The 27,292-nt window shown below is 44.7% G+C and overlaps 2 long non-coding RNA genes and 1 pseudogene across 4 annotated transcripts; 2 read left to right on the top strand and 1 right to left on the bottom strand.

Moving 5' to 3' along the window:
• The first annotated feature begins 1,154 nt into the window (after positions 1-1,154).
• On the top strand, positions 1,155-22,900 carry LOC109903700 (uncharacterized). Of its 3 annotated transcripts, none has more exons than XR_002257063.2 (3): positions 1,155-1,370; positions 2,524-3,049; positions 3,231-4,695. It is a non-coding gene; the product is annotated as an uncharacterized LOC109903700 (long non-coding RNA). The 3 variants fall into 3 exon arrangements; XR_002257061.2 differs by having other exon boundaries at positions 2,430-3,049; XR_004202837.1 differs by lacking the exon at positions 1,155-1,370 and adding an exon at positions 22,600-22,900 and having other exon boundaries at positions 2,241-3,049; positions 3,231-3,492.
• A 66-nt stretch (positions 22,901-22,966) lies between these two features.
• Positions 22,967-24,223, top strand: LOC109903701 (uncharacterized). The gene is made up of 3 exons (XR_002257064.2): positions 22,967-23,255; positions 23,605-23,695; positions 23,820-24,223. It is a non-coding gene; the product is annotated as an uncharacterized LOC109903701 (long non-coding RNA).
• An 827-nt stretch (positions 24,224-25,050) lies between these two features.
• Positions 25,051-27,292, bottom strand: part of LOC109903699 (exostosin-1c-like) — an 89,002-nt pseudogene continuing 86,760 nt past the window's right edge.

The raw sequence follows: 27,292 nt of genomic DNA, 5'->3' as shown, positions 1-27,292 counted from the left end.
CCTGACTCTGGCCACTCTGACTCTGGCCACTCTGGCCACTACCCTGACTCTGGCCACTACCCTGACTCTGGCCACTCTGACTCTGGCCACTCTGGCCACTACTCTGACTCTGGCCACTACCCTGACTCTGGCCACTACCCTGACTCTGGCCACTACTCTGACTCTGGCCACTACCCTGACTCTGGCCACTACCCTGACTCTGGCCACTCTGACTCTGGCCACTACTCTGACTCTGGCCACTACTCTGACTCTGGCCACTACCCTGACTCTGGCCACCACTCTGACTCCCCAGCAGCATGAGTACCCCTACAGTTAAAACACACAGCCAGCTTTATCCACCAAAACGACCAAATCTTCTGTCCCCATGCCCGCCTGCACACTTCCCACATCTTGGAATCTCCTTCCTACACACTGCTGCGACATGACCATAAATGTTGCACCGGAAACAACGCAGCGGATTTGGCACAAAAAAGTCTAATAGGATAACTGATGAATCCTAACATGACTTTGTCGGGTAGAGACTCTGACTCAGAACTCAAAAAGGACTGACAGTGACACTGCTGTTTCACCACGCTCCCCACCAGGTCTGCGACGCACCAAACGGCGGGCGTCACAAACACCAGGGATCTTCAACTTCAATTGCTCCATCTACACAATTAACGCTACCCCCAGAAGTCACTCCTTTCAATGGTGCCCTGCTCCTAATAGCAAAGCAAGAAACAGATCTTGCCCAAGTTGCGTGACACGGAACGCCCGCTCCCTCTGATCAGAAGAGACACAAACAAATATGATAAGCACTACAGGTTACCTTCACTGATTCAACTGCGCCCAACTCCTCCTCACCCACCCTGAAACCACAAAGAGATCCGCCATTAGGCAAGGATCCACTTTTTTCTGTCCACCATCTTCTTCCAGGAGGCTTGTGCACTCCAACACTCCATAATTAAACAAATGTTCCTCTTTCCTCCTTTCTTTCCTGTCTGCCATTTTACCCAACGTCCATCTTCCACCCTCTTCTTTATTATGCTTTCCCTCAAACTCAGAAATATGGGCTGTCCCTCACTATCCTTGCTCCCCATGCTTTTACTACCCCCTAGTGAAGAAATGTCCTACTGCAGTCCCCTAGAAGCAGGAAGTGACGTGTTAGAAAAGCTAACACGGTTGTCTTGTTGGAAAGAGTCAGTGGCCGCGCTCAAAAGAACTGGGAACTCTGAAAAAATACGAAGTTCAATCATGACATCAGTGAACTTCAGGTTGGAAGGTGAGGTATAACGCGGTCCGGGTTCCAGGGACATCACCGGATAGAAAATCCAATAATGCTGCCAACGAAATGCCAAATATGGACATGTTATGTGTAACGTCCGAACACAGTAGGTCTACTCTCATTGGTGTGTGTGTGCCCAGGCTGTGTTCAGTAGAAAACCATATTGTCGAAAGTTCAGAAATAAATGATTTGTCTAGATATTATCTTATGCGTCTCTGCCAAGTAGATCTAGCAATTAATCATATCATCTCTACTCATTACATTAGGCCTACTACTATCTTCAACGTGTACATTGTCATCCACCTGAACTCAACCCTGTTGATGCTGTCCTATATTTATGTTCTTTACTGAAGCTGGGTTGTGTTCATTAGAGCACACACCATAACAAAACGTGTTGCAACGGAAAAAAACGAAACAAGCATTTGATATTGCACAAGTTCAGACAGTACCTCCTGTTTCACAGTTTTTCTCACGTTGCCTTCGAAACATCACCCTGTCCTTTGACTTATTCTTCTGTCCGTCTCTGTAGTGGCCTTTACATTTAACTTGGCAAGAGCCCAAATCTATGACCAGGCTACAGACACCTAGGTTTATTCCTGTAGCCAACTCACACTGCACCACAAACACACACACACTGTATGTCCCCCTCCGTCTAGGAGCAGTATAGTGCCTTGTGAAAGTATTCAGCCCCCTTGAACTTTGCGACCTTTTGCCACATTTCAGGCTTCAAACATAAAGATATAAAACTGTATTTTTTTGTGAAGAATCAACAACAAGTGGGACACAATCATGAAGTGGAACGGCATTTATTGGATATTTCAAACTTTTTTAACAAATCAAAAACAGAAAAATTGGGCGTGCAAAATTATTCAGCCCCCTTAAGTTAATACTTTGTAGCGCCACCTTTTGCTGCAATTACAGCTGTAAGTCGCTTGGGGTATGTCTCTATCAGTTTTGCACATCGAGAGACTGAATTTTTTTCCCATTCCTCCTTGCAAAACAGCTCGAGCTCAGTGAGGTTGGATGGAGAGCATTTGTGCATCGATTTTTCCCCCCTCATCACAACTCCTAATTTAAGTATGTCCAGTCTTCAGTCTTTTACATCTTGTTTAACTGGATGCATTCTTTTTTTCACGTTCCTCTCTCTCCACCCCCCCCTTCTCAGCGATATCTTCGACTAGGTCACGGTAGTCCTCCACTCTCAGACGAGAGATGCATAAATCGGTGTGTGTGTGTGTCCCTGTGGTGTTTTTTTTAAGCTAAAGACACAACACCATCTTCCACATATTATTGCACGCCCAGCCAGACCACCCTGCCCCTGTAGAAGACACCTGCTGCTGCCTGAGGAGGAACACACAGATCAGGAGGCTCCCAGCCAGACCACCCTGCCCCTGTAGAAGACACCTGCTGCTGCCTGAGGAACACACAGGTCAGGAGGCTCCCAGCCAGACCACCCTGCCCCTGTAGAAGACACCTGCTGCTGCCTGAGGAACACACAGGTCATGAGGCTCCCAGCCAGACCCCCCTGCCCCTGTAGAAGACACCTGCTGCTGGCTGAGGAGGAACACACAGGTCAGGAGGCTCCCAGCCAGACCACCCTGCCCCTGTAGAAGACACCTGCTGCTGGCTGAGGAACACACAGGTCAGGAGGCTCCCAGCCAGACCACCCTGCCCCTGTAGAAGACACCTGCTGCTGGCTGAGGAGGAACACACAGGTCATGAGACTCCCAGCCAGACCACCCTGCCCCTGTAGAAGACACCTGTTGCTGCCTGAGGAACACACAGGTCAGTGGCTCACAGCACGACAGATTAGAATGGCATGTAGTGGAACAGCAAAACAAGTGTCTTACTTACTAAAACTATGATCATTCTCACTCACTAAAACAAGTACGTTTTAGTAAAGAGCTTTGATTTCCAAGATCACAGTGTGTCTACTCCTAAACTCTTTCCGTCTCTTCTGTTTCAGAGTCTCCATTTGAGGGGGGCTGCCAACTGTACCCACCGCTGCCATCCAACCAGCTGCATTTGATCCCCCTGGCCACCTGGAGTGTGGCCAACCAATGACTTTCCCACAATTTACCTGTGGATTCAAGAGAAACTCCCCAGTCTGGCCCAGGAAAAAAGAGTTGTTGTTCCAGCACTCCGCCACCAGATGGGGCAGTCATATTAAGAACCCAGGTGGGGAGAAGGGAAGAAGGATTTGATGATGCCATTGCCAATGGTTGAAGGTAACTTGACCTAGATTGGGGTGAGAGTGGAGGATGAGCTGGAAAGAAGGAGAGGAGAGCTGAATGAGCGGTGTTGTGTACTTACCCAGTGTATTACTGGGTGATATTATTATTTTGAGAGTGGGACAGAGCTTGGTCAGTGTTTTTTACTCGTGCTTTTTAAAAATGTACTTAAAAAAAAATCTCTGTATTTCTGTACATGTTGTTTTTTGATCGTCAGTATCCTTCCCCCTTGACAACATATAGAGAATTGATCCACTGATGTTACCTGCATGATCAGAGGGCAGGCAAACTAGATTAGATTAGACCGGTCCTTATATATGTTGACCCATCGAGGTCTCAGTTAACCCATAGAGGTCTCAGTTAACCCATAGAGGTCTCAGTTAACCCATAGAGGTCTCAGTTAACCCATTGAGGTCTCAGTTAACCCATAGAGGTCTTGGTTTACCCACAGTTTTACTCCTTGATGTTTAATAAACCACATTCTACCCTCAAAAGGGCAATATGACCCTGTTGATAAAGACTATTTTGGGGGAGAGTTTCAGCCTGGCTTTGAACGGGTCAAAACTGAATTCATTTGAGTTATTATGACCATGTGGGATGTAATGAGCTCAGTCCTCTTGCTTAAGAGCAGGGAACAGATGTGTGCGAATACAAAGCCAAATTGTTCATTAACAACATTTGGGTTCTAAGATGTTGAGAAAAGGGGCATTGAAGAGTCTGCCTAACCCAAACCTGTGAAAAATGTATATACTACCACAATATCCTAACCTAACCCCAATTCAGCAGGGGTCTACACCTGCACGTTTGGGTTCTCCGTCACTGGGAAAGGCATAGAATATCCTACATCCCTCTCATTAGACCAGAACAGTATGGATATAATAATTAATAGGAAATAACATACCTGTAAATATACACACACTCTACTCTTGAGGAGGGCTGCATATGACTTACTTTCCTTTGAACTCCTAGTGGAGCATATGACCTCGGCAACACTGAGGGTTCGGCCAACAGGGTCATGGAGACACGTGACGCATGCTACCCCACCACGACAGCCAGGTCCAAAATTATTGACACCCTTGATCAAGATGTGCTCAATGGCATCATGAATTTTACCCAGTACCAGGACATTTTAGCCAAAAAAACGAGTTGCCTCTGCCAGGAGGCTGACACTTTTCCGCAAAAAAATATCCCCAAGCACACCTCAAAATCCACAAAGAAATTGTTAATTGACCACAAAAAAATGTACATTTTGCAATGGCCATCTCAGTCTCTGGACTTGAACCCCATTGAAAAGCTGTGGTTTAAATTGAAGAGGGCAGTCCATAATCGCAGACGAAGGATATCAAAGATCTGGAAAGATTCTGTATGGAGAAATGGTCTGAGATCCCTCCCAATGTGTTCTCCAATCACATAAAACATTTTAGGAAAAGGCTCAGTGCCGTTATCCTCGCAAGGTGAGGTATTGAAAGGTATCGAAAAGAAATATTTTTCTCTAAGCAAATATCTAAAAGAATATCATTTCCCCCATATTTTTCTAGCATTCAATATAGCTCAGTATTTGTATTATTCATTTTATTCAGTCTTTTTTGCTCATTTTTTTTTATATCAAGGGTGGCAATAATTTTGGACCTGACTCCAGTAAGGTTAAAAAACATTTTTGTGCCCGGTATGTTGATAAACCTTATACAGATTGTTGAGCTTGGATGAGGCAATCGTAGCAGATAAGCACGGTCTTTTCTGGTTGCGGAACCAGAACACCATTATCAGGTCACTCTGCCTCTCACAAGTCCAGAAAGATTGCAGGCATTATGCACCTGGTGAGATGGTTTCGGGTAAGAAGCTAAATCATAACATTTTACAGAAGAGGTTGTGGAATGAGAACAACTCAACAAGCCCAGGGGCTAGTAAGAGAGGTAGCTGAAATGAAGACTAAATGTAATGCAAATGTAGTATATTCTCCATTGTAAACGTGGCGGTTCGAGCCCTGAATGTTGATTGGCTGACAGCTGTGGTATATCAGACCGTACACCACGAGTATGACAAAACACTCATTTTTATGGCTCTAATTCCATTGTTAAACAGTTTATAATAGCAACAAGGCACCTCGGGGATTGTGATATATGGCCAATATACCACGGCTAAGGGCTGTGTCCAGGCACTCCGCGTTGTGTTGTAGTAAGACCAACCCTTAGCTGTGGAATATTGGACATACACTACGCCCCCTCGGGCCTTATTGCATAATTATTACACACTAAACCCTTACCCCAATGATGATCATGGCTTATTTTGGAAAATTTGTAGTAATTTGTGAATGCTATTCCGTTCTACATTACCCAAAAGGGTTGCACACTGTAGACTTCACAGACCCCAGATATCCAGTCCTTTTATCAATGTGAATACACTTATACACTTATAAAGTCACAAATATAGGCAATATTCTATTTGAACATATTCTTAGTTCGATAAGGTCAAATTATCTGTTAGCCTTAATTTATCATTTTTATCATTTTTCTTTACAGACCTATATTGTCACTATATCTGTCAAATAATAAAATTATATTGTACTTGACAGGCTACTGTGGAATAGAAACGGTCATAATGATGTTGACCTTTCCCCCCCATCATTTTGCCCATCTCCTCCAATCAGAAAACAGGAGCTTCCTTACAACCCATCATCCCAACCATTTAACAGATAATATTTGCTTATTTTATATTATTTTTTTGTATATAGAATTGAACAAAGCTGAATAAAATAGAAAGGATTTTTTCTCAAAATGATTTGATGGAGTGCGTGCGTGGCTATTGTGTGTTGAGCGGTTAACAAAGAAACAGGTAACTTATATGCTTAATTTAGCGTTATTGATGTTGTGCTACAAACGTTGGGCGATATGATTAGATTTTTTTGATACATTGTAAGGCTGCAAGATGCGACTCTAATGATGATCTGAAAAAATGTGACAAGCACTTCATAATGCCTCAAATTTCACGGTGGCATCCCCTTCGTGTGACTGTAATGCACCCTAAAAAAATCCATGCCTTTTGGGGAGTGCCGCGTTGTACCCTTCTAAACGCGAATGTTCCATTAGCGGAAAACACCATTATCAATGCTTTTATTATAAAGGTACATTCCTTATGGTGAAAATGAACTTCCCCAAACTTGAAACTCACGTGCTGCTTATGTATGCCTTGTAAAGCGGATCAATGTGCTATATTTTAAGAAGTTATTTGGCCATTTTAGTTGACCACTTATCAAAACATATAGGCCTATGGGCTAGGCTACATGAGGTGTGCGATTATGATTAGAAAAAGTCACACAAAAAAAGGCATTGTTTCTTGCCTTATGCTGGGCATCATTCACGAGTGTAACAATATTCGTCTTCCTCTGACGAGGAGTATGAAGGATCGGACCAATATGCAGCGTGGTACGTGTCCATGTTTATAATTTATTAACATTGAACACCAGAAACAAAATAACAAGGAGAACGAACGAAAACGAAACAGTTCTGTCTGGTGAAGACACAGAGACAGAAAACAAACACCCACGCAACACAGGTGGAAAAAGGCTACCTAAGTATGATTCTCAATCAGAGACAACTAACGACACCTGCCTCTGATTGAGAACCATACCAGGCCAAACTCAAAACACAACATAGAAAAACGAACATAGACAACCAACCCAACTCACGCCCTGACCATACTCACGCCCTGACCAACTCACGCCCTGACCATAGTCTCCCTCCTGTCAGTCAGGAGCTGCCAGAGTCTCCCTCCTGTCAGTCAGGAGCTGCCAGAGTCTCCCTCCTGTCAGTCAGGAGCTGCCAGAGCCGCCCGTCACTCCGGCGCTGCCAGAGCCGCCCGTCACTCCGGCGCTGCCAGAGCCGCCCGTCACTCCGGCGCTGCCAGAGTCGTCCTTTACTCCAGCGCTGCCAGAGTCTCCCGTCTATTTGGCGCCACTTAAGTGGGCCAAGACTATGGTGGGGTCCACGTCCCGCGCCAGAGCCGGGACGAGGAGCCGGGACGCCAACCCAGACCCTCCCCTATGGGTTTAGGTTTTGTGTCCGGAGTCCGGACCTTGGGGGGGGGGGGGGTACTGTCACGTCCTGACCTTAGTTCCTTTTTTATGTCTCTGTTTTAGTTTGGTCAGGGTGTGAGTTGGGGTGCGCATTCTATGTTTTTGTTCTAGGTTTTGTATTTCTGTGTTTGGTCTGGTATGGTTCCCAATCAGAGGCAGCTGTCGATCGTTGTCTCTGATTGAGAATCATACTTAGGTAGCCTGTTTTCCCACTGATTTGTGGGTAGTTATTTTCTGTTTAGTGTGTTTCACCTGACAGGACTGTTTCGTTTCGTTCATTCACTTTGTTATTTTGTTTTGTGTGTTCAGTTCTAATAAATTAACAAGTACCTAGGTGTCTGGCTAGACTGTAAACTCTCCTTCCAGACTCATATCAAACATCTCCAATCGAAAATCAAATCAAGAGTCGGCTTTCTATTCCGCAACAAAGCCTCCTTCACTCACGCCGCCAAACTTACCCTAGTAAAACTGACTATCCTACCGATCCTCGACTTCGGCGATGTCATCTACAAAATGGCTTCCAACACTCTACTCAGCAAACTGGATACAGTTTATCACAGTGCCATCCGTTTTGTCACTAAAGCACCTTATACCACCCACCACTGCGACTTGTATGCTCTAGTCGGCTGGCGCTCGTTACATATTCGTCGCCAGACCCACTGGCTCCAGGTCATCTACAAGTCCATGCTAGGTAAAGCTCCGCCTTATCTCAGTTCACTGGTCACGATGGCAACACCCATCCGTAGCACGCGCTCCAGCAGGTGTATCTCACTGATCATCCCTAAAGCCAACACCTCATTTGGTCGCCTTTCGTTCCAGTTCTCTGCTGCCTGTGACTGGAACGAATTGCAAAAATCGCTGAAGTTGGAGACTTTTATCTCCCTCACCAACTTCAAACTTCTGCTATCTGAGCAGCTAACCAATCGCTGCAGCTGTACATAGTCTATCGGTAAATAGCCTACCCATTTTTACCTACCTCATCCCCATACTGTTTTTATTTATTTACTTTTCTGCTCTTCTGCACACCAATATCTCTACCTGTACATGACCATCTGATCATTCATCACTCCAGTGTTAATCTGCAAAATTGTAATCATTCGCCTACCTCCTCATGCCTTTTGCACACAATGTATATAGACTCTCTTTTTTTTCTACTGTGTTATTGACTTGTTAATTGTTTACTCCATGTGTAACTCTGTGTTGTCTGTTCACACTGCTATGCTTTATCTTGGCCAGGTCGCAGTTGTAAATGAGAACTTGTTCTCAACTAGCCTACCTGGTTAAATAAAGGTGTTCTCAACTAGCCTACCTGGTTAAATAAAGGTGTTCTCAACTAGCCTACCTGGTTAAATAAAGGTGTTCTCAACTAGCCTACCTGGTTAAATAAAGGTGTTCTCAACTAGCCTACCTGGTTAAATAAAGGTGTTCTCAACTAGCCTACCTGGTTAAATAAAGGTGTTCTCAACTAGCCTACCTGGTTAAATAAAGGTGTTCTCAACTAGCCTACCTGGTTAAATAAAGGTGTTCTCAACTAGCCTACCTGGTTAAATAAAGGTGTTCTCAACTAGCCTACCTGGTTAAATAAAGGTGTTCTCAACTAGCCTACCTGGTTAAATAACGGTGAAATGAAACAAATAAAAAAACAAAAACTTACCACGCTGCATATTGGTCCGATCGCTCTAAAACAAAGACATAAATAAAATAACTAAGGTCAGAACGTGACAACGAGTGATAATATATCATATCATTCAGTGATATTGTTACCCTTCAGACTATTCTTGATTTAATCTTGTCTTTACATATACTAAATAATATGAGTGAAATTTGTTTTGATTTAGAGTGGACCATTATCATGCACCTGTCTTGAAACAGGGCCAGCGGGAGAAAATACATGCCATCTGTGCACTTAAATAGCGAGTGGAGCAACGGTCTAAGCCACTGCAGTGCTTGAGGCATCACTACAGATCTGGGTTCGATCCATTGCTGTGCCGCTGCAGGCCTCAACCGGGAGACCCATGAGGCAACGCACAATTGGCCCAGCGTCTTTCGGGTTAGGGGAGGGTTTGGCCGGCCGGGATGTCCTTGTCCCATCACGCTCTAGCGACTCCTGTGGTGGGCCGGTTGCATGCACTCTGACACGGTCACCAGGTGTACAGTGTTTTCTCCGACACATTGGTGAGGCTGGCTTCCGAGTTAAGCGAGCAGTGTGTCAAGCAGCAGTGTGGCTTGGTGGGGTTGTGTTTCGGAGGACGCATGGCTCTCCTGAGTCTGTGCGGGAGTTGCAGCGATCGGACAAGACTGTAACTACCACTAGTATTATAATTGTAATTAGTGAACGGAGAACGCTTTTCCATTTCCATGCCAGCCATGTAGGCTATACTCCTGTTTACAATATAAGCAATGTGCTTAATATAAGGAAAGTTGAGAAATAAATATAGTAGGCCTAGCCCATAGAAAGCTGATGAGATCCTCCTCTTTTTAATAGAGGCCTATAGAAATGTCGCTCAAAATGAGCTCATGGGCTCATGTTAAGTGTTTTATTAGATTTTCGATTACATTTGCATTGATGTCAGAGTGACTAGAAGGACAATAGAGTGCTGAGTACCAGGCAGTTAGCAAGTTTTGTAGGCTACTAATGACCAGCAGCAGCATCAGAGCATGGAGAAGCCTAATTACTGTGACTAAATGGTCACGTGGAATTTGACTGCCTTCATGACTCGTGACTGCGAGTGTGGAGGTGATATTGTCACCGCAACAACCTTAAGCACTAGTCATGACTAATCGATATGTCACTGTGTAATTTTAGCCATGAATTTGCCACAAGCCACAGCATCCCGATACATTTTCTAGATTACGCTGTATGCGGCGGACAAGGCTCCCTTGCTAGTACAGTATGGCTGGGTCAACAACATTATTAGAATGGCCTTCATCGTCTCCCAATGTATTTACAGCTATCGTACACACAGAAGGAAGGAAGAGACTCAATTGTAAACAATCAGCTTGTGAAATTGCTCAGTGTGAAGGCTATTATCAGGACACGTTGTGCAGTGTGCTTTGAATTTGAAGGGGAGATCTCACTGCTTAGTGTGAGATGCTGCCACCATTTCATATTGGTGAAATTGTACTTATCTTTCTCTCCACGTCCCTCTCCACGTCCCTCTCCACGTCCCTCCTTTTTTTTTAGTTCATTCATTCAACCATTTTAAAAAAACAAGCTCACATAAAACTTGAAAAAGCCATACATGCACATGAATAAAATCATTGAGGATAACACACAATAACATCTGGAACTTATTTCCATTGTGGTCCTCTTGAGACAAGATGGCTAGACAAGATCCAACACAGTATGGCAGTGAAATAATAACACAAAAACAGAGAAGAAGAACATCTATATCGTCATTCCAGTTACATCATAGGGGTTATTCATATGGGCACAGAGGACATCAAACATATTTTTACTTTTTTTTTAAAAAACTGCCCAGAGAGGACGTTGTTTTTATAGGCAACTCATTCCATTCTGAGGCTCCCGTATACAAGAAAGTACCTTTCCCAGCATTACTCCTGAACCTGTATAAGCAAACATCAGCAACACCTGATCTGGTGCTGTGACTGTGTGCATCCCTAACACGAGGAAAGTAATCGCAGGACCATAAATACTCCTGTAAACCAAACCTGGTCTATTCTGTGACACCCTAGCCTCAACAGGCAGCCACTTTTGTTCCTGAAAGCAGTTACTGCCTATGTGAGTATGTGGACTCACCTTCAATACTACCCTGATCAGCTTATTCTGGGCTATCTGGAGCTTCCCCTTCATAAGTTTAGATAAGTCCCCAAACCAGGAAGTACTAGCATAGTCAAAATGGCATTGAATGAGGGCAGTAGCTAGCACTTTCATGGAGTCCTTATCAAGCAGCTTGGACTTTCTAGCCAAAAACGTAGTCCTGGCATTAACCTTCTCTAGTACTTTATTGGCCATACTCACACCTCCCAAGCTTCCATCAAGGTTACACCCCAAGTAGCTAACAGAGGTTTTAGTAGTCAGCACCTCACCCCCTAACTCCACTCTGATTTCAGACAACCTACACAATTTAGGTCTGGATCCCAAAATAATTGCTTCACTTTTCCCTAAGTGCAGAGATAGCTTATTATCTCCAAGCCATTTGCTAATATTAGTAAGCTCAGTGCTAAGTAGGCTCTCCAACATAGTTTTACTTTTGTGAGACACCAGAAATGTGGAGTCATCCGCATAAAGAAAAAGATGGCAAGAACAAGCATTTTTCATATCATTAATGTACAATAAAAACAGCAGAGGCCCAAGCGCGCTTCCCTGCGGAACGCCACAACTCATTGGTTTTGCCTGAGACAATGAACCATTAACCTCTACTACTTGCTTCCTTCCTGATAAATAGGACTTTACCCAGCCTAGAGGGATACTGCTTAACCCCAGTGCCTCCAGTTTGGAGATTAGGAGACAGTGGTTAACTGTATCAAAGGCCTTCTGTAGGTCAAGCAGGTCAAGTAGGTCAATCTCTTTCCTATATGTTTTTATATATATGTTTTTCTAAAAACCCAACTGAAAATCATACGTTAAGACCCTGTTTGTTAACATATTCATACATTTGCTCATGTACAACTCTCTCCAGGATATTTGATGTTACACAGAGGATAGATACAGGCCTATAATTCCCAGGGTCAGACTTTATCCCCTTCTTATACAGAGGTATAACTTTAGCTTGTTTCATGTCCCTGGGAAAGGTGCCTTGTTCAAGAGAGAGATTAATGATATGCCTAATAGAAGGGCCAATTTGCTCAGCAGAATCTATAGGAAACCTTGCAGGAATATTATCCAGGCCTGTGGCTTGTGAGCATTTAAGCTCTGCCAGCATACTGACTATTTTGGCTGTTGCTACCTTTGCAAAATAAAAAGTGTTTGGCTGATCCCCTAACTCTACAGAATAGTTCTTGACTTGGTTGCTTCCATACAAACCAGAACTGGTGGGCAGCTGGCTAACCAGCTTGCTAGCAACCAAAGTAAAAAAATAGTTGTATTCATTGACAACCTCTGCTTTTTCATATATCATCTCCCCCTTGATGTTCAGTCCAATACTGTTTGGTTTGTTTTTGGTAGTACTACTACAGCCTAGTTCCTTAAATGATTTCCAAAGCTTTTTAGGGTAATTTCTGTTCTCAATTATTTTCTCAGCAAAGTAACCCCTCTTAGCTTCATCCATCCTCCTCTTAGCTTCATCCATCCTGCTCTGTGCTTCATTTCTGTGATGTTTATATAGGACAAAATCAGGCTGCTCTTGAGAGTTCTTACATTTTTTAAAGGCCTTATTCCGTGCTTGGATAGATTCTAGAATCTCATGATTAAACCAAGGGCTAGATCTCTGCTTTACCCTGACCTGTCTAATGTGAGCCATCGTATTCACCACATCAAGGAATCTACATTTAAAGACTTCCCAGGCACTGTCTACCCATACACTATCTAGCACAGTCAATTGTACCCACTTCCTCCCTAAAATTTTCAACACAGTATTTTTTGATTCCAAATACTATTACTCTACTCTGCGATATTTTAGATTTATCAGACACCAATATTAAGTCAATCGTACTTTGCACTCTTTCACATATCCTGGTGGAATCTTTTATCATTTGGGTCAGAGCAAGTGATCTACAGAAGTGCATAAATACATTGTGGGTTGGGCCTCCTCTCCATGCACATCCTCTCTCCTTGGCTCTTGAACTAGAGAAAGAGAGCTCAATATTATTATTTATTTATTTAACCTTTCTTTAACTAGGCAAGTCAGTTAACAAATAAATTATTATTTTACAATGACGGCCTACCTCGGCCAAACCCTCCCCTAATAACCTGGACTATGCTGGGCCAATTGTGCGCTGCCCTATGGGACTCCCGATCACGGCCGGTTGTGATACAGCCTGGGATCGAACCAGGGTCTGTAGTGACACCTCTAGCACTGAGATGCAGTGCCTGAGACCCCTCTGGCACATAATTGATCAGATACATCATGAAACATTTAAAAACACAATTTCAGGTTTCAATGCAGTTATTAATGCTAACACACACTGACGAATCAGTCTTGACCTACGATGACGTTGCAAGTGCAGATATTGTCCTCCCCTTAAAGACCAAGGTAACTGATGACCTGCCCTGCGGGTACTAAGTGGTCATCATCCAACCCTGCCTATAATAAGTAGGCCTAGTCAACTTACCTTGCCTGCTCTTAAACTTGTAGCTATGTTGTAGAGTAAATAAATAGCATGCTGCGACATCACATTAGACACTGTTTAACCATGTGGAGCTGTAGGGTAAGCAGCGGGGTCAAGCCCAACACTTACAAACCCTCCACTGCATGCCTTGTGGCTCTCCAGGAACAGGGTTGGTGACCAATGCCCTTACATGCCATGACAGGTCAGGAAAGCCTGATCCCTACTAACCCTAGTATAGTCAGGCCTATTATACCTAATAGCGCAGATAGAGTCTGTTGTTATTGTGGGGTTGGCCATTAGACCACATAAATGCAGTGTTGATCTGGGCCTGGTCCATTGGCACTAATCTCTGAAACCCAAATAAACCATAGCCTTAGACACTTGTTGTGTAGATCTAGAAGTATTGGGTAGGTGTAAGCAATTTGCCGGTGGCTCCATTTTAACCTCTGATAGGCCAGGTGGGATTAAGGAAATGTCCTGTTGTGGTTTGTTGTTTTTGTATTTTAAATTGGTTTTAGTAAACAATGTTTGTTAGGTCTCAAAACAACCTTGTCGTTTTCCGAGATCCCAGTTGTTTGGAACGTGGCAAGTGTGTTGACTCTAAACACATTTAGAAATAAACCAGACATGTAGCTATGATAAATCACAGCTGATAACATTGAAAAGACACCACTTTACACCGTTAAATATGTTTTTATTTCACTACCTAACTTGCTTCATAGTATTTCTTTAATTATTTAGCAAGCCAACGTTAACTAACTTACTATGTAACAGTATGGCTAACAAACAATAACATTCACTCAACTTGGTTTATTTAGCTAATTCAACGCTATCCATGTCTAGACAGGCTTCCTGATTTTCTTTGGTATGTAACTGTGATTTACACAAGTAAATGCTAAATCCGGCTTTGAGAAACATAAGTCATTGGACAAAGGCATCTTCTGGAGAGTTTTAAGAGCCCCAACTCTCAGTCTGAACATTAACACTCGCTAGCAGTACATTATGGAAGCATAATGACCTCATCTTTCAGATCAGCACATAGCCGTGGGAAGTAGGAGTGCTGAGCACCCCCTGAAAAATCAGAAAAAAATCCATTGTCAGTAACATTGCAAAACACGTCCATATTACACCAGCTACGAGTTATGGAAAACACTAGTTTACAGGATATTACAGTGAACTTTGACCTAATGTAATTACATTTTAACTTAATAAAATTGAATGCTAAACATTTTGTCATGTCTGCCGCTATTAGATCACTAATCCATTGTCACTAACATTGCAAAGCGTAACATGTCCATATTATGCCAGCTGAAAGATGGCTACTTGTTTCAAGATAACTATTTCTGTCAGAATATTGTTTTCGAACAATTTGCCCGCTAAAGTTCATGTCAATATAGTTTGCACCTTCAGTCTCGTTTTGTGTTTAAACAAAAGAGTTGCTTAATCAAGGTAACACCTCTCCTCTTTTGTTGGCACTGTTTCCATTTCTCCACTGGGAGCCTGTGTGTTTGGAGTAAAAACATTTCAATAAATGAGTGGCCACTTCACGTGGTAGACCTCCAATTCCATGAAATAGAGTGACTTGCTGAAACCTAACGTAATTACTGTGGTGGCAGTTCCATGAAATAGAGTGACTTGCTGAAACCTAACGTAATTACTGTGGTGGCAGTTCCATGAAATAGAGTGACCTGCTGAAACCTACTGTAAATACTGTGGTGGCAGTTCCATGAAATAGAGTGACCTGCTGAAACCTAACGTAATTACTGTGGTGGCAGTTCCATGAAATAGAGTGACCTGCTGAAACCTACCATAAATACTGTGGTGGCAGTTCCATGAAATAGAGTGACCTGCTGAAACCTACCATAAATACTGTGGTGGCAGTTCCATGAAATAGAGTGACCTGCTGAAACCTACTGTAAATACTGTGGTGGCAGTTCCATGAAATAGAGTGACCTGCTGAAACCTAACGTAATTACTGTGGTGGCAGTTCCATGAAATAGAGTGACCTGCTGAAACCTAATGTAATTACTGTGGTGGCAGTTCCATGAAATAGAGTGACCTGCTGAAACCTAACGTAAATACTGTGGTGGCAGTTCCATGAAATAGAGTGAACTGCTGAAACCTAATGTAATTACTGTGGTGGCAGTTCCATGAAATAGAGTGACCTGCTGAAACCTAACGTAATTACTGTGGTGACAGCTCCATGAAATAGAGTGAACTGCTGAAACCTAACGTAAATACTGTGGTGGCAGTTTGAGGTTGTAGGGTGTGTTTTAGTTGTACACATGGGCCCCAGTGATACTGGTAGATAAACGTTTGAATGCCGCAGAATATCTGAACGTCGTTGCCAATCAGATCAGACGATGAAGTTCAGATACTCTGTTGCATAAGGCTAGGCGTCCCACTGGTGGGACAACTTCCGGGGGAATCTGGAGGGTGCGCAATTCAAATAAATAATCAAACAAATATATATTAAACATCTAAGTACATACAAGTGTCGTGACGTTGTATTAGTTAATGTGACGACTGTTGCTCATCGAATGATTAAAGGTTTCTAATTGCGTGATTAAATGAATTAAGCAATTATTACCTCATTAACCTGGGGCACCATGGGAAAAATAGTCTATATACAGTACATTTGGGTGCATTTGTCAGCTATGCTTATTTGAACCCTAGCCTTGCCACAAACTGCCGCTCTTATGGGTCAGAATATAATGATGTAATTACGTGTGGGAGGTCTCAGATGGGAAGCTCCGCGTGTGTCGTCTAGGCTTCTCAATGACGCACTTCTCCGGCGCAACTCTCTGGTTGTCCTCACGATGTCAGTGTCCTTTTGGCTTAGTGGTCTGTTTCCTCACCCTTGCTCTGGAAGGGGTCTTCTGAGAACAGACAGCTCTGTAGCTCAGAGCTCACAGCGTAGGAATGAAACAGTGTAGATACCACGATTCGATGGGAGAGTGTAGGCTAGATGGTCCGGCTTGAATTCATCCGCTTAGACACAGCTACTCATCTGTAGCTTGGATAGAAAAAAATATTTATTTGTTTTCAACCTTGTGTTGCGTTTTGGGTTCGTTGACTTTTTAGACCTTGGCTGCGGCTTGGGTCACTTAGTCTGATATGTTAATTCTTAACTCACAGGTCTTATACCCTCGGGTCAGAAGTGGGCGTAACCGGCTTTAGGGCAATTCTCTGTGTAACGGCTGTCTTCCTCCTCCTCTGACGAGGAGGTGTAGGAAGGATCGGAGGACCAATGCGCAGCGTGGTACGTGTTCATGCTCTTTATTAAAACAATCGAACACTGAACCAAAACAATAAAGGACACGTGAAATAACCAACCGAAACAGTTCCGTGTGGAACACACACAGACACAGAAAATAAACACCCACGAAACACAAATGGGAAAGGCTACCTAAGTATGATTCTCAATCTGAGACAACTAACGACACCTACCTCTGATTGAGAACCATACCAGGCCAAACGCAAACACAACATAGAAAACTGAACATAGACCACCCACCCAACTCACGCCCTGACCATAAAAAAAACAAAGACATAGCAAAAGAACTAAGGTCAGAACGTGACAGTACACCCCCCCCCCCCACAAAGGTGCGGACTCCGTCCGCAAAACCTGAACCTATAGGGGAGGCTCTGTGTGGGTGTCTGTCTGCGGTGGCGGGACGTGGACCCCACTCCACCATAGTCTTTCTCCACCTCTTTAACCACCTCTGTAGCCTCTTAAGAGCGGCGACACTCGCCGCCGAACTCGGACTGGGGACCCAAGCCTGGGTCCTGGACGGGAGATTCCGGCAGCACCGGACAGGCGGGAGACTCCGGCAGCTCTGGAGTGAAGGGCAATCCCGGCAGCGCCGGCGTGACGGGCGACTCTGGCAGCTCAGGACAGACGGGAGACTCTGGCAGCTCAGGACAGACGGGAGACTGGCAGCTCAGGACAGACGGGAGACTCTGGCAGCTCAGGACAGACGGGAGACTCTGGCAGCGCTGGGTATGAGGAAGACTCTGGCAGCACTGGACAGGCGGGAGCACCTATAGGGAGGAGACGGAGAGACAGCCTGGTGCGGGGGGCTGCCACCGGAGGGCTGGTGCATGGAGACGGCACCGGATAGACCGGACCGTGGAAGCGCACTGCAGGTCTCGAGCACCGAGCCTGCCCAACCCTACCTGGCTGAATGCTCCCCGTAGCCAGGACAGTGTGGCGAGGGGCTGGGCTGTGCTGGCGAACCGGGGACACCATGCGTAAGGCTGGAGCAATGTCCCCCAGCCCGAGGAGAGACGCACTGGAGACCAGATGCGCTGAGTCGGATTCATGGCACATCACATGGCTCGATGCCCACTCTAGCCCGGCCGATACGAGGCTCTGCTATGTACCGCACCGGGCTATGACTGTGCGCCTCACGGCATAACACGGTGCCTGCCCGGTCCCTCTCTCTCCACAGGAAGCACGGGGAGTTGGCGCAGGTCTCCTACCTGACTACGCCACGCCATTTTTGGGGCTGCCTCCTCATACCACCGCCTCTCGGATTTCGCTGCCTCCAGCTTAACCTTGGGGCGGCGATATTCTCCAGCCTGTGCCCAGGGTCCCTTACCGTTCAGAATCTCCTCCCATGTCCAGGAGTCCTGATTGATTTGGACATTTTCCACACAATGTACAATATATAAACATCAAACATATCCTAGGAAAGCTCTTACAGTTACAATGTTTTCGTAATGTCATCTATTAACTTTTAATAACAAAACAAAAATGACATACATTTCCATATTCCATCTATCGTCATGACCACCATTGTGGATGACAGAAACCATTGTTCCAAAGTCCCTTTATTTCATGTTTAATGTTCTGAGGTTGGTTCTCCATAGTAACAGGACAAAGGAATGTGGTCTGTGGCCTAAGATTTACCATGGGTGTGAGGGGTCATAAAACCACCACATCTTCAGACCCCTAGATCTCTCCTCCTCTGTTGGGGTGAGAGATAATCTGTAGGGTTATGGTCTTCTGTAACCTGACCTGATCAGGAGAGTCATGACACAAGTGTCTTATATCGGTTAAAAGCTTAAATTCTTGTTAATCTATCTGCACTGTCCGATTTACAGTAGACTTTACAGCTAAAGCATGCCATGCAATTGTTTGAGGACGGCGCCCCATATCAAAATATTTTTCCACAGGCACTGTTTTCATAAATTCACAAATAGCGATTAAATATTCACTTACTTTTTGAAAATGTTCCTCTGATTTGTCATCCAAAGGGTTCCAGATATACCATGTAGTGTCGTTTTGTTAGATAAAATCCTTCTTTGTACCCCAAAAAGTCTGTTTAGTTGGCGCCATTGATTTGAGTAATCCACTCGTTCCACATGCAATCCGAAAATGTACCCCTAAACTTTGTTTCAACAAGTCAAAATACATTTCTATTTAATCCTCAGATACCCTAAAATGTAATTAAACTATAATGTTTAACACGGAAAGAAGTATGTTCAATAGGAAAATGATATTAGCAGGTGCGTATCCTCTTCATCGAATTTCCAAGTCTGTGTCCCAGTAATAAAACTCATATTTCTTACTCGTTTTGGAAGAAACCAGCCTTAAACCTTGGACAAAGACTACTGACGCCCAGCGGAAGCCATAGGAATTGCATACTGGGAGATAGATTGAATTATTTCCCTATATGTTCCAATGGAAGAGCATGGTCTCTCAAAGAAAATATCTGGTTGGTTTTTCTTCGGGTTTTCTCCTACCATATCTATTGTGTTATAGTCTCCTACATTATTTTAACATTTCTACAAACTTCAGAGTGTTTTCTTTCCAATGTTACCAATTATATGCATATCCTGGCATCAGGGCCTGAGCAACATGCAGTTTACTTTGGGCACGTCAGTTAGGCGGAAATTGAGTAAAATAGACCCTAGCCTTTGTTGTTTTACTATACCGAACAAAAATATAAATGGAACATGCAACAATTTCAATGATTTTACTGAGTTACAGTTCATATAAGGAAATTAGTCAATTGAAAAAAAAGTATTCTGCTCTAATCTATGGATTTCACATGACTGGGCAGAGGAGCAGCCATGGGTGGGCCTGGGAGGGCATAGTCTCACCTAACTGGGAGTCAGGCCCAGCCAATCAGAATGAGTTTATCCCCACAAAAGGGACTTTATTACAGACAGAAATAATCCTCAGTGGAGGTCCTGGGCTGGCAAGTGGTCTGCGGTTGTGAGGCTGGTTGGACGTACTGCCAAATTCTCTAAAAAGACATTGGAGGTGGTTTATGGTAGAAAAATGAATATTCAGTTCCCTGGCAACAGCTCTGGTGGACATTCCTGCAGTCAGCATGCCAATTGCACACTCCCTCAACATCTGTAGAATTGTGTTGTGTGACAAAACTGCTCATGGCCTTTTGTTGTCCCCAGGAGAAGGTGCACCTGTGTAATGATCATGCTATTTAATCAGCTTCTTGATATGCCACACCTTTCAGGTGGATGGATTATCTTGGCAAAGGAGAAATGCTCACAAACAGGGAAGTAAACACATTTGTGCACCAAATTTGTGAGAAATACGTTTTTTGTGCATATGGAACATTTCTGGGATATTTTATTTCAGCTCATGAAACATGTTCCCAACACTTAACATGTTGCATTTTATACATTTGTTCAGTATAGTATCTTTGGTCCCTTTTTGTGCCATAAAAACACATTTCAAACAACAGTTTTTTCAACATAATTATATAAAAACATTAGAGAGTTATGTCAACATATATGTTTATTATTGTTGTGAAAGAATAAAAACAAATCTTAAAATTGACAAGATAAATGCCTTATTTCACAAATACGTTACACCGTGTGTTTTCATCTACGACTCAGGTACGCTATACGCAATGAAAACTCTGTGTCATTTTTGAAGGGCCCTTGTATTCTCTCTGAAGAGCTGTGTGTGTTTCCTGGTATGTCATTACAGTCATCCAGGCTTGTAAAACGCCTTGGAAGACAGATGGTGCTTCAGGTCCCACTGGCTCTTCTCCGTCACTCCTTGGACCCTGTTGTCAGTTGTTAAAGTTGACCTTCCACGGCGTTGCATTATTCTCCAGAGAACACATACAACCCAGAGAGGATTATCTCTTTTCTGCCATGGCAATAATTTAACACATTGGCCACTATGTGTTCAACATCCACTTAAGTAGATGAGAAGTTTAATAGATAGTTTGGTAACCACAGCAACTACTGAAGCTAACAGGCTTGCTAGTTTAGCTAACCAAACCATCAGTCCTAGCTTGCTATTATGAAAATCGTATTCAACAATACCAATTCTGTTTTCAGTTTGACTTTTGCTTTCAAAAGCAGCTGATACAACACATGTAAAAATGAACTAGCCATTGAATTCTATCTCGCAAATATACCGTGTGTTATAGTGAAATAATGCAGGCTCTAGAATGCCCTTCAAGCCAATCAAAAAGGATTATTCAACAATGCCATGCTATAATAAAGCAATAAGGCTCGATGAGGTGTGGCATCCGACACAACACGGAGTGCCTGGACACAGCCTTTAGCCTCGGTATATTGGCCATATATCACAAATCCTGGGGCGCCTTATTGCTATTATAAACTGGTTACCAATGTAACTAGAGGAATAAATATACATGTTTTGTCATCCCCGTGGTACAGTATACTGTCTGATATACCACGGCTGTCAGCCAATCAGCTTTCAGGGCTCAAAACACCCAGTTTATAATATAGAATAACCATATAGAATTACACACCTGTGTGTAAACAAAAGAACGCCACAAACATGTCACTGAAAAAAGACTGTCGGCTGCAACTGTTAAAATCAGTTAAAATGGTAAGTCTATATTTTACATTTGTGAGATTATTTTAATGTGATATGAAAGTAGAAGTATTTATGTTTCTAGAACCGTACGGCAATTGAGAATCGATTTGTGTTTAGATGGACTATTTGGCTGTTTTGGCTTCCACAGCCAATTCGCCTTTAAAACAGAACATGTCCTTGGACTATAAAGAGTAACGTTAGGCTCCATTAGTCCATTATTGGGCGCTGTTGTTATTATTTACATTTTAGTCATTTAGACACTCTTATCCTTATACAGTAGTGAGTGCATACAGATTTATACTTTTTCGTACTGGTCCCCCGTGGGAATCGAACCCACAACCCTGGTGTTGCAGGCACCATTCTCTACCAACTGAGCCGCACGAGTAAACGCCTCCCCAAATATCTTTAGCTTGGTTTAACAAATCTTTGGTTAGTTAAGTAAGCAGTATTACTTTGATTTTCATGTTTGATAAAAAGCTTCTTGTGCGAGTCCTCCAGAGTGGCGCAGCAGTCTAATACTGCTAGAGGCATCACTACATACCCGGGGTTTGATCCCGGGCTGTATCACAACCTGCCGTGATTAGGAGTCCCGTAGGCTTGCGCACCATTGCCCCGGTTAGGGAAGGGTTTGGCCCGGGGGGGGCTTCAACTAGGCTCATCGCGTCTTAGCAACTCTTTGTGGCGGGCCGGGCGCCTGCTGGCTGACTTCGGTTGTCAGGTGAACAGTGTTTCCTCCGAGACATTGGTGCGGCTGGCTTCCGGGTTAAGCGGCCGGGTGTTAAGAAGCGTGGTTTGGCTGGTCATGTTTCGGAGGATGCATTACTCGACCTTTGCCTCCCGAGCCCATTGGGGAGTTGCAGCGATGAGACAAGATCGAAAAAGGGGGTAAAATACACCAAAAAAAGAGTGATTGCTTACCTGTGCCACACCCCCTCTTGCCCTTTGACCTCCCCTTTTCTCTCCCTAGATCCGATATGGCTACACCCTTACTTCAGAAGGGGCTTGGACTGGCTGGGATGCTCCCCCAGCAGCAGCAGTACCACCTGCCCCTAGGCGCCGGCTCAGGCCCCATCCAGCTCCCTATGCCCCCTCAGGGAGCCCTGAGAGAGATCTCCCGTGTTACTCTGTCGCATCAGCCAGGAGACCGTCCAGGACGTCATCACACTCACTATGGAGATCTTCCAGATGACAAGAGCCACACAGGCAATATAATAGCGTGTTCACCAAAGGATGGACACATTAATTATATACATGATGCTTTCATATCATCTGTATCTTGAGTGGGGGGGGGGGGGGGGGGGGGGGGGGGGGGGGGGTCATTAAAGAATGATGTACTAAGTTGTGCTGTCTGTCGGCCTCATCAAGCGTTTCCCCATAGAGATTAGGTTGGAAGTACTACAGTAATACTGTTTATACAATATAGTATTTAGCCTCATTCTGTGGTTGTCCCCCCTGTCTGTCAGCTGCCTAATGGGGTGACCCAGAGCCAGGCTGTGTACCAGGACCGCTTCGGGAAACTCCAGGAGCACCTCCATCCGCTGGCCCTGCTCCTCCGCAAGCTCCGCCTCCTCTATGAGCGCAGTGTGGAGATGACCTCTGACCTGCAGGAAGAACTCCCAAGAGGTAGGGCTCAATTCAACTTCTGTCTATGTACAGCATCCCTCCATTACCCTTTCACTCCATTAACCCTGTCCAAGCTGTACTGGGCTGGCTTGGTTATGCATTCACCATAGTTGCTGGAACCATGCTGGAATGAATCATGTCAAAATAAAATATCCAAGCCAGTACAGTACGATTCGGGTCAGCCCTCTAGTGTGAATCAAGCACATGTTTGTCTTTCTGTCTATACACAAGCTCTATCTGTTTTTCTGTCTATGTCACCTTTGACAATATTACTTGTCGTGCAGTTGTTTTGACGTGTGTCAGTGACGTGAGGAACTTAGTGTATAACGCTAACGCAGCTTCTTTCCAGCTGGTGCCATATGTAGGAGAGGAGATGGAGCCCTGTGAGAGTGGAGCCCTGCAGTCCAGCTGTAAACCCAGAGAGACAAGAAGTGCTGGAGGTTTGTGACAAGTCCACTCCCCCTCTATGTCACTGATTTCAATATTGTTTGTTGAATGAAAACCAACAGCTAGTATGTTTCATTGATTCTAATTGTGTTCTGTGTGTCATGGTCCCACCCACAGAAGGTAAGGCAGAAGAACTAGGAGATTAAGATTCTGGACCAGATGAACTTGCTATGGGATGTCAATGCCTTGCTGACACTCAGGAAATAACATCACAGATGACCTCAACCCCTCCCGCCAACCCTCTCTCACTGCACTTCACAATGCCCTCCCACTAGGGGACAGGAGTTTTCCTGACCCAGAAAACTCTAGGCCCTAGTACTTCCAACCATTGTTGTTCTGGTGTGAGATAGATCACCCAAAACTTATACCTTTACAGTGTGGTGCTTTCAGAGACATTGAATGAACTGAGTTAACTTTTAAAAAGTTTTTGTTGAATTTTTACCCCGTTTTCACGGTATCCAATTGTTAGTAGCTACTATCTTGTCTCATTACTACAACTCCGGTACGGGCTCGGGAGAGACGAAGGTTGAAAGTCATGCGTCCTCCGATACACAACCCAACCAAGCCGCACTGCTTCTTAACACAGCACGCATCCAACCTGGAAGCCAGCCGCACCAATGTGTCGGAGGAAACACCGTGCACCTGGCAACCTTGGTTAGCGTGCACTGCGCCCGGCCCGCCACAGGAGTCGCTGGTGCGCGATGAGACAAGGATATCCCTACCGGCCAAACCCTCCCTAACCTGGACGACGCTAGGCCAATTGTGCATCGCCCCACGGACCTCCCAGTCGCGGCCGGTTACGACAGAGCCTGGGCGCGAACCCAGAGACTCTGGTGGCACGGCTGGCGCTGCAGTACAGCGCCCTTAACCACTGCGCCACCCGGGAGGCCGAACTGAGTTAACTTATCTATTTTTTTAACTACATATGTTTTCCTCAGCCTTTTTGGGGGTGATAATCACTGACTCAGGACCAGCTAAATAAACTTGAATTCAGTGTTATGAAGTCCACTCAGTGCACAAGAGGCTGATCTAGTGTCAGTGCTTAACATCTGCCCTTATTCTTCGTGTTCCAACACTAGTGAGTGTCACCTGTGACCTGAGTTGAAGACAATGGGATCTCATCGTAAATTAGCCCATGGCAGCTATTTATCTCAGGTGTGCGTGTCTTAGCATCATTAATGCGATTCGCTTCCTGAGTGCTGGGCAACACACCGGTTTACCTTCAGGGTTGAGAACCTTGCATGCCGACTGCTGAGGAGTCCATTTTTGCACACTGCGCAGGATCTCGAAAGAAATCACAAGCAATAGGTGAGACTTTTTCAGCAAAATAAACACATTGTAAAAACACAGATTTTGTGAGAAATGTTTGCTTTGCCTTTGATACCTTGGAGGGTCGGGTGAATGCAGTCAAAGTAATGCTTTGTGACGTGAAAAGGTCTACATGCGAGTTGACTACCACCATTTGCACTTGGGAAATGTTTTTATTGGTCTTACAGTTACGTGATGCGAAATGAATCAATTGCTTTACGACTGTCCCAACTCCCAGATGTACTGTAGAAATACACCGGCTGCAGTGCACTGCACCAGCAACTGTCCGTTTGGCGCCTTCCTTCGACATGAAACACTGTTCCCCTCCATTCAGACTACAATGGGAGTGGTTGACATCTTCAACAAGTGTTCATTCACCCGTCCATTACCAACGGAGAACCAGTCACAAGAGACATTAGGGCCTCCATATTTTCCTCCTCAAATAGCGCGTTGTCTCAGACCCCTGGAGGCGGAGTCTAGCTCTTCGCTTTAGGTCCCCTTTCTCCCGCTTTCATCATCAGATCAGTCCACCAGGGTCTGTCTGTCTGTCTACATTTAACCGCCAGACCAGGCCTCCACACTGTATTCCTCTATCTGTCTATTGGTCCGTCAGGCACGTTCCAGGTCCTTGTACTTCTTTCGCAGGACAGACACCTGGTCCTTGAAGAGCAGGGGGTCCAGGCGGAACTGGGAGTGGACCAGGGGCATGTATCCGAACCAGCTGGCGAAGCTGTTCACACACTCCTGCCTCTGGGCAAAGTGCTCCGGGTTGGCCCACGGAGCACTCATCTTCGTACCCTAGGAGGAGATGGGAAAAGAGGATATGGAAGAGAGAAAGAGAGAAAGAGGGCGAGTTTGAAACCAAGGTCGCCGTCGCACGCAAAGTGGCACATCACATCAATGTACAGACGGGATGAACAAATGGAATTATGGTTCTGTATACCGTGGGAATGTATACCGTAGATAATTACTGGCGACGTCATAACTCAACCTTATCTATAGACTGATAAAGATATGTGGCTGATACGTATATTGCCGGTCAGAAAACTAGGGAACTGTTACAATTACCATGGCTAGTTGATCTCACATCGGACACATAGGGTTGTTCAGTCTGATAGAGTAGGAAGGAATAACAGTCTGACAGTCTGATAGAGTAGGAAGGAATAACCTTGAGTCTGTGACGTACAGGCTGACATGCACTGTCTGTCTTTCTGGGACAATCTCATCTTCACTAAAATAGACTGGAGTAAAGGTATTGTCACGTTTAAAAGAGAGTTGTCATTCTTATCAGCAACTGTCAATTATTGGCAGCAGACATTTACAGGAAAGGGTTTTGTTGAGGTTGTTTAACGGGCTGACTTCAGCCGAGGTCATCTGAACATAAAGGCTTGGTCTTGATTAGTATTGTGTGTTCTCACTGCAATAACATTCAACTTTATTCTGTGCCTGAGAGCGCAGAAAAGGTGATGTAACTCTGTCTAACCCTAGTTAAAAAGTGATTTAACTGTCTTTGTTTTGGACACCGATACAACTGTCATGCTTTGATATAAAAAAAATAAATTTAAAAAACTCATAATGAGCACTCATTGATCAGATTCACCGTCTATGGGTGTGGCCTCACCTGTGGGCTGGGCAGCTCATTGGTCAGATTCACCGTTGATGGGTGTGGCCTCACCTGTGGGCTGGGAAGCTCCTTGTACTGTTTCCTCTGGGCCACTTTGATTGGCGGCAGGTGGGTGACGGCGGAAACCAGGAAGTTCATGAGGATGTCCTCACAGTTGGAGGTGCGGTCCACCAGCGCCCGCAGCGAAGGGGGCAGGTAGTGGGAGAACAGGTAGTGATAGTACCTGATGGAGAGGAAATGGAAAGGTTGAGAGAAGCAAAGTGATCATTGAAGAGGGCAACCCTGGCAATTTGACCGGTTTGACTTGAATGGGGAAGGCCGATTCTATGGCTACAGCACCTGTGGGTAGAAGGCTGGCCCCTGTCAGAACGATGGAGTACTCGTTAGTCCACTTGGAGGTGTATCCCACGCGTTCCTTCACTGGGTCCCAGAAGTGACTCCTGGGGGGGTAGCCCACGATGCGCTCAGAAAACTCATCCACACCAAGAAGGCAAAGTTCACCTGCGGGAAGAGTGAGTACAGTTAATGGGTTAAGCGTGTGTCCGTGTGTGTTTTATACCACAGTGTGTTTTTGCATAGGAAGGTCATACCTCACTGGTCAGTCAGGACTGTATCTTCATCCAGACTCAGCACTGCCTCTGTCTCTATGGCCACGTTG

This window comes from Oncorhynchus kisutch, linkage group LG14 (assembly GCF_002021735.2).
Source record: "Oncorhynchus kisutch isolate 150728-3 linkage group LG14, Okis_V2, whole genome shotgun sequence".
Classification (NCBI taxonomy): domain Eukaryota; kingdom Metazoa; phylum Chordata; class Actinopteri; order Salmoniformes; family Salmonidae; genus Oncorhynchus; species Oncorhynchus kisutch.
The sequence above is the reverse complement of the archived record's forward strand: the minus strand, read 5'-3'. Positions and strand labels throughout refer to the sequence as shown.